Source organism: Microtus ochrogaster, chromosome 21 (genome assembly GCF_000317375.1).
Source record: "Microtus ochrogaster isolate Prairie Vole_2 chromosome 21, MicOch1.0, whole genome shotgun sequence".
Classification (NCBI taxonomy): domain Eukaryota; kingdom Metazoa; phylum Chordata; class Mammalia; order Rodentia; family Cricetidae; genus Microtus; species Microtus ochrogaster.
In genome coordinates, this window is record NC_022022.1 from 9,036,629 (window position 1) to 9,044,671 (window position 8,043).

The following is an 8,043-nucleotide window of genomic DNA, read 5'->3' on the forward strand; positions in this document are numbered from 1 at the left end:
TGTCCCACTGGGTCTGAACCCTAGGACATCAATGTCCCACTGGGTCTGAACCCTAGGACATCCTTGATGCCTGTCAACCTTGCTTTCCTCTGCTTGGGTGTTCCTATTGGAGAGGCCTACAATATCTCCTTTATGTAGGTGATGCATGCCACCAGCCCCCATTGGATTTGGGGGCTGCTGACCCTGCACATGACTGTAACTTGGTTTCATTTACAAATTAGGTCCAATAGGAGACTAACAAGCACTTAGGACAAAACTGAGCAATCGTGGCAGTATGCTATAAGAAAAGTTATGCAAAACAGTTGAATTGTTTACTTCTGAAAGTTTCCATGTAATATTTTTGGAGTGTGTTTGTAACTGAAACTGAAAAAAGGGAACCCCCAGATAAGAAGGGTAGTGCTGTGGGACAGTGCTCTTGTACACTGTAAAGATTTGTCAACCATATTGGTTTAATAAAACGCCGATTGACCAGTAGCCAAGCAGGAAGTATAGGCAGGGCAACCAGACTAGGAGAATTCTGGGAAGAGGAAAGGCAGAGATGCAGTCATCATCCAGATGCAGAGGAAGCAAGGTGAGAATGTCACACTGAGAAAAGGTATAAACATGGCTAAACATAGATAAGAATTATGGGTTAATTTAAGTTGTAAGAGGTAGTTAGTAATAAGCCTGAACAACAGGCCAAACAGTTTATAATTAATATAAGCCTCTGTGTGTTTATTTGGTATTGAATGACTGTGGGACTGGGCAGCCTGAAGCTAAATCAGTCAATAGGGCATGAGACTCTTAATCTCTTAATCTCAGAATCATGGGTTTTAGCCCCATGTGGTGTGAGAAGTGTACCACCTCCCTCTGGCTCAGCCCCACCTGCCAATCCTCCAGTCACGGGTGCCAAGCTGGGCCTGGGTCCTGCTCAGACCCCGCCACCCGCTATTACCACCACTGGTCCCGGACCACCTTCACCCATGATGCAAAGCAACAGAATCTCCAAACCAGGACCTCCAACAACCCCTCAACAGACTGGTGGCTCTTCACCTCCACCCACTGCCATTGCCGATCCTGAGCCTAAGCAAGGCCCAGGCAGCCCGAAAAGTGGCAAGATGCCTGGTGGACCTAAGTCTGGAGGTGGCCTGGTCATAGGGGGGCCAGCCATAATAAGCTAAGTATGGGCAAGTCACCCAAAGGAAGCTCTTTATTTCCAACCATTATCACCTGCTAGAGTAGAACACGGCCATTTATAAATTTAATAAGAGGGCTGAGTCTCAGTAGTTTACCCTGAGGCAATACCTGGTTGCAGGAGGAACCACAAACTGAGATTACCTGACCACCACCCAAGAACAGACCATTCAAAGGAAATGCCTAACATTCCAAGCACTATAGATAGAAACACCTGCCAGCGCACATTCACCAGGACACCCCTAGACAAAATTCAGCTAATCAGAGGTCCTGAACCTGAGAAACCTTTCACCCCCACCTTTACTACTATAAAAACCCAGTTCTAATTGAGCTCGGGGCTCTCCAGTTATTCCAATACGTTGAACATGAGGAGAGACCAAGTTTGCAAACTTGATTAAAATTAAGGCTCTTTGCTTTTACATATGGAGCTCGGTCTCCTTGCTGGCTTTTGTAGGGACTTTGCAGATTTGGGCATAACAATAGGCACTTCTGGTGGCCACCCAAAGCCACCTTAATGAGGTGGTAGGGAACCCCACGTTGGGAGCCATTTTCAGACAGAAGCTTTTGTCTCGCCTGGTCCCACAGACATTCAGTCCCAAATAAACACACAGAGGCTTATATTAATTATAAACCAGTTGGCCTATTGCTCAGGATTATTACTAACTACCTCTTACAATTTAAATTAACCATAATTCTTATCTATGTTTAGCCATGTTTATACCTTTTCTCAGTAAGGCATTCTCATCTTGCTTCCTCTGCTTCTGGATGATGACTGCATCTCTGCCTTTCCTCTTCCCAGAATTCTCCTAGTCTGATTGCCCTGCCTATACTTCTTGCCTGGCTACTGGCCAATCAGTGTTTTATTAAACCAATATGTGTGACAAATCTTTACAGTGTACAAGAGCATTATCCCTCAGCAGGGTAGGGAGATGCTGTGTTTAAGAGAGTGGAAATGGGGAAAACTGAGGTTCTTCATTCCAAAGCAAACTCATAAGGCTTGGGGGCCTACAGGCTCCCAGTGAGGCATTTAAAATGAGGGGTAGCAAGAACTAGGAAAGTCTGGGCAGCAGATGCAGCTTGACAGTGCAGCTCTGCCTGGCCTACGGAAACCCTTGGTTCCTGTTCCTCTAACAAACCTAGAAACCTTAAAGACGACTTGGGTATGAGTTACTTTTCTTTTCTTTTCTTTTCTTTTCTTTTCTTTTCTTTTCTTTCTTTCTTTCTTTCTTTCTTTCTTTCTTTCTTTCTTTCTTTCTTTTTATATGTACATTGGAGTGAGGGTGTCAGATCCCTTAGAACTGGAGTTACAGGCAGTTGTGAGCTGCCATGTGGTTGCTGGGAATTGACCCCAGGTCCTCTGGAAGAACATCCGGTGCTCTTAACTGCTAAGTCATCTCTCCAGCCCCCCTTCTCTTTTCTCTTTGTAACCCTACAATCTCAGGATTGTTCAGCTGAAAGACCAGCAGAACCTGAGAGCTAAAACCCAAAACATACATGACACGGAAAGGCAGGGTGCTTCTCAGCACTTAGCTTGGGAGCAGGCCCTGAAGGAAGTGGTGCTTCTGTCTGGGTGAAGGGAGGAAGGCTGAGTCTGCTGCCTGAGGGGAAGGGGGCACTGTCACCTGTAGACAAGCTTTTCTGTAGGTCGCCAGCTCACAAAAAAAAAACACAGGGAGACTTATTAATTATGAAAGTTTAGCCTATAGCTTAGGCCTGCCCCCACTAGCTCTTACAACTTAAATTAAAACATTTATATCAATCTACATTTTGCCTCATGGCTTTTTGCCTCGCTTGCATCTTGCACCTCTGTTTCCTTCCTGTGTTCTCTGGCGTCTCTCGGGCCTAGATTCATCCACCTCCTCTTCCTCGCTCTCTCTGCCGGAAGTCCCGCCTAACCTCTTCCTGCCTAGCTATTGGTCGATCAACTCTTTATTAAAACAATCAGAGGCACCTTGGCAAAGACTTATCTTCACTGTACAGAAAGTCACCAGCTGGCCAAGGAAACCCCAGTGACCGGGATGCCGTCAGTCCACACAGATCTCCAGTGACCAGCAGGCGCCCATGATGCCAACTGGGAGAACTGTGAAGTAGAACAAGTGCTCAAAATGACGGTGTGATGGAACTGAAGTTAGAGGGTGCGACCTAATGCAGGGATTCTCACATTTCCCACTTGCTCTCTTGAGATCACGAACGCCACCTCTCTGTGCCTCCCTTCCGTTGTGGCTAACGTGCTGAGGTGAGGAAAGAAGAAAAAATTCTGCCTGTCCAGTTAATCTCTGAAGTCAATGGCAATGACTAGGGGAGGACTCCAGGGGAAGACCTACGCGATAGCACGTTTGCAATCCCACTGCTCAGAGAGCGGAGGCTAGGGGGAGAAGAGCTCCAAGCTACATAGAAAGACCCTGTCTCAAAAGCAATCAAAAAAAAAAAAAAAACCTCAAAAGTAAACATCAAAACACATTGTGTGCTTGCATGAGATTCTCAAAGAATTAATAAAAATTTTAAATTCAAAATGAAACAAACAAAAAAATCCATAATCACAAAAACCACCAGAAATTGCTAAACATTGTGGAGAGGAAAAAAGTCAGGGGTCAGCAGTCAATCACTCGGATCCCTGGGTCTGGTTCTGCAGCAGCCAGATTCCACTGCAGGAAAGAAGACAGCAGGCCGGACACAAAAGACTCTGAGCCACAGGCCACCGCAGTCATTTTAGCCCGAACAGGCATCTTTGATCTTTGTTGTAGATTTTGAGAGAAAGCCCCTGTCTGCTGCTGCCACCCTCTGGCCACAACCTGAATTGCACCCTCCATAATTTCCCTGCCAGGAATTAAACGCTTAAACTTACTTGCATTTGAGTAGTGTTTTCCAGTCTACTTTCCTCCCCTTCAAACAGTATGATTTTTGCTGAGTATGGGGACACATGCCTATAATCCCTGCACTCTCAGGCTGGAACAAAAGGGTCACTACTGTAACCCTGTCTTTAAAAAAAGCAAAAATCTGATCACTGGCAGACTATCATCATCTCCATGCTTGGAAGAAGGATGTAGGAGGACCAGGAGTTCGAAGTCAGCCTTGGCTAAACAATTTGCAGATTAAAAAGACACTGAACTTGGAAGCACTAAGTGCACTGTGCAGAGACAGCCAGGAGGCCGTTACGTTCTCTGCCCTGTGTTCTCTCCAGACCCAAGGGTGTGTGGATTTAGCCCACCACTCTTGTCATCTTTCTCGAATCAAAAGCATCCATTCGTCTGTTCTCCCCCTCTCCCACCCACTCCCACTCCATCCCCGAAGCTCCTCATACACACCTGTGCCCGCCACAGCCAGCTACTGAGCCATGAGTGGCAAAGACAACAGGGCGAGCGCCTTCCCGGTTTCCAGACTGAGGAGGGAGGTGAGCAGACATGTAGGCAGCTCCGTGTCTGTGAGGAGTGACCAAGCAGGGTCCAGAGAGATACAGTACTGAAGCTGAAGGTGCGGCGCCTGCGCACGCCAGCTCCGGACATCCTAGGCAAGGGACCCAGTAAAAGAGAGGGAAACGGGCTCGTGTCCACAGAGGAAAGAGGCAGGAACGCTGGAGAGGGAGGCTAAAGGCAGGTCCAAGGAGACGAGTGCCCCCCTCCAAAGGCAGTGGAAACCCACCGTTCTTTGCGTCTTTCAGCTGTGCATTCAGCAAGCGTTTTCGGAGCTAAACCCAGCACGTGTTGTAGGATAACAGCAAAGGTCGCACTTGCGGCATGGTACTCTTATTTTTGCACTATTTATTAGCCACCTACTAGTCTTGTGCCTGACTCTTCTAGACCCAGGGGAAGTAGCCCTACCAGTATTTGAACTCACATTCTAGTGGGAGCTAATCATAAACGATGTGAACGAATACAGTATTTAGTGGCGGGTCGTCAGGCAGGAAAGCGATTGCTCAAACCAGGGCCCAGTTGTGTTTGAGCAGCTGGTTCCCAGCCGGTGGCGCTGTTTGGTAAAGTGTAGAGGAAGCGCAACAACAGCGGTGGGCACGTGGGTTGTGGCCTGGCTGCCCAGTCTCTCTTTCTGCTTCCTGATCTGGGGAGACGCGAACAAGGTTCCGCCTCCCTGGACTAAACCAGTCATGAAACCCCTAAGAGGCTTGCTAGAGTTTGGTTAAAGCAACAAGAAAAACAACTAAGAAATAAAAGGGGCTACAGAGACCTCACTGAAGAAGTACAGATCTAAAGTCACTGGGGGAGGGGGTGCCCATATTAGAGAGAGGACAGGCAGGGAGGACAGCAAAGCCCTGAGGTGAGACCATGTTGGTGTATCTGCAGACCAGAGAAGGATCCATCTGAGGAGTGCAGACAGAGTGGAAGGAGGGGTCAGGAAGCAACAGAGGGGCAGGTAGGTGGAAGAGGAAGGTCACAGGAAGCCTTGTGCAGAGGAGAAGCCCCTCAAGAGCCGATGCTGGGGAGTCCAGTTCTTTCTGTAGGGTTTAGGGGTGGAAACAAGGCCTGGTTCACAGTCTGACCTTGGTGACCTGACTGAGGTGTGGGAGGTCCAGGGGTCAGGGTCTGGGAAGACACCCTGATCACTCTGAGTGTGCTCCGGCTACCGATTCTATGGGACAAGCCGTCAGTGACCTGAAGCAGCCACCCACTGATGTTTCTGGAGTCCTGGCTTTTCACTGTTCTGCCCCAGGGAGGCACTAGGTGCCTGGGCTGCCGTGGATGGCAGGATATTGAGCTGGAGAGATGGTGACTTCCCTGGCGTGCCAGAGGGCTGCACCTGGAGCCTTGACTGGCACGTCCCACCAGGCTTCTATCTGGATTGTGACCCCCCCACAAGGTAGGGCTTCCTCAGAAGAAGACGCCTCTGGAGCAGGCAGCCAGAGGACGGGTGGGCCACCTAAGAGAAATGGCGGAGCTGTCTGGCTTTTTGTGACTTGGCCTCCAGAGGCCGCAGCCTCCTTTCTGCTGCTTGAGTCAGGGTTGAGCAAAGTCACAGAGCACACACAGGAGAAAAGAGGACTTAGGGTCACCTCTTGGTGTCAGAGAGGCAACCTGATGAGTAAGTAGCACAGGGTGTGTAGCTGTGTGCCCTCCACCCCGCCATCCCACCCAAGCCTCAGCCAGAGCTGGGCAGCTTTGCAAGTCCTGCCTGTTCACTTCTGCCTCTGGCAAAGTTGGGACTGCAGCCGGACCACAGCCAAGTGGCACAGAAAGGTCCTTCGGCCCCAGGTCATGCGCTCCGCTCACACACCGGAAACATCAGGTCTGGACGGTGGGCACAGAGAGTAGCAAATGACATCAGGGCGGTTCTCTGAAGGATGTCGAAAGCCCTGATGAAGTCTGTGACCTGAACCTAGACACCCATTTCAACATTGTTTGAAGTACTGAAAAGCAGTCTCAGGGGACATTGGGGTCACTTTCCCAATGGAAGGGTCAGCAGTTGATATTCATCAGACCCCAAGGTAGGGGAATGCTTGGCCTCCAGGGGCCAATTCTCTGGCAGGAGAGTAGTAACCTGGGAACAGGTCCAAGGGAAGAAAAGGTGAGCACGGAGCCACACCAGAGCTACCGAGTCTAACAAAACCTAGCCTTGTGTGTTTTCCAGAACAGCGTCGTGCCCAATACCTAACCCGCAGGACAAGGACCAGGAAGCGATGGCTTTCGTTTCATCCTGCGCACAGTGGAGGACCAAGGCTGAAATGGAAACCCAGTCAAGCAAACTCCAGGCCTCTGTGCTGGTGACTGGCGAACTCATAAGAAAGAAGCCCTCGTCTGGTTCCCAGAACAGAGTGTCTAGGCTGGCTGGAGCTCAGTAGTGGAACGTTTGCCTAGAGTTTGCAAGGCCTCGGGTTTGTTCTCCAGCCTCACAAATGGGAGAAATAATGCAAACGTCTCTGCATGTGGGTAAGCCCTTTCCCTGGGGGTCAGGTAGCATCCAAGTGCTGTATGACCTAGGTTTTAGCTTGCCCTCCATGCCTAGGTTGCCAGGGGCAGTAGCTTTCTCATGGCGTGGTGGTGGCGTCTGGTTCTCACCATCCCTTGGCTGAAGGGAAAGACACCCGTATACACCCAGCACACCCTAGTGTAGTGACATTTCATTTGTATTTTAATAAATAAAGCTTGCCTGAAGATCAGAGAGTAAAACAGCCACACTGGCCAGCCTTACAGACCAGGCAGGAATGACACACACCTTTAATCCCAGTAGCTACACTAGTTTGCCATAGAAACCAGGCGGTAGTGGTGCATGCCTTAATCCCAGAACTAGAGAGGAACATAAGATGGGAGGAGACGGCTCTCATTCACAGTCTCATTCTGAGGACATCTGGAGGCAGGATGGCCATTTCGGACTGAGGTAGAGGTAAGAGCCAACGGCTGGTTGTTTTGCTTCAGGTTGAACCCCAGTTTCTGTCTTGGGTTTTTATTGATCACCCTTCACTGAAGGCTCTGACCTGTATTGTCTGGGCTCCCTGGTATGCATCCCTCCATTCCTGCTATGACGAAGGGATGGAATTACAGATGGCTATGAGCTGCCATGTGCATGCCGGGAACCAAACCCAGGTCGTCTGCAAAGGCACCCAGGGCTCCTGCTGGATGGAAGTCTCTCTCCAGCGCCTTGAAGCCAAATGCCCCTGGTATTGTTCCTCTAGGCTGGAGCCACTGTGTCCATGCTGCGTTTGTTGCACTTGGAGCCACACTTCCCCTGCACTTGTGCTTTGTACAATCCTACATTTTTACACAGCCCTAGAAATGAGCATTTGGATTCTACCGGATTCTTTTGTGGGGTGAGGGGAGTGCTTTCAAACGCATGCATGCATAGGTGTGTGTGTGTGTGTGTGTGTGTGTGTGTGTGTGTCTGTGTGTCTGTGTGTCTGTGTGTGTGTGTGTGTGTGTGTGTGTG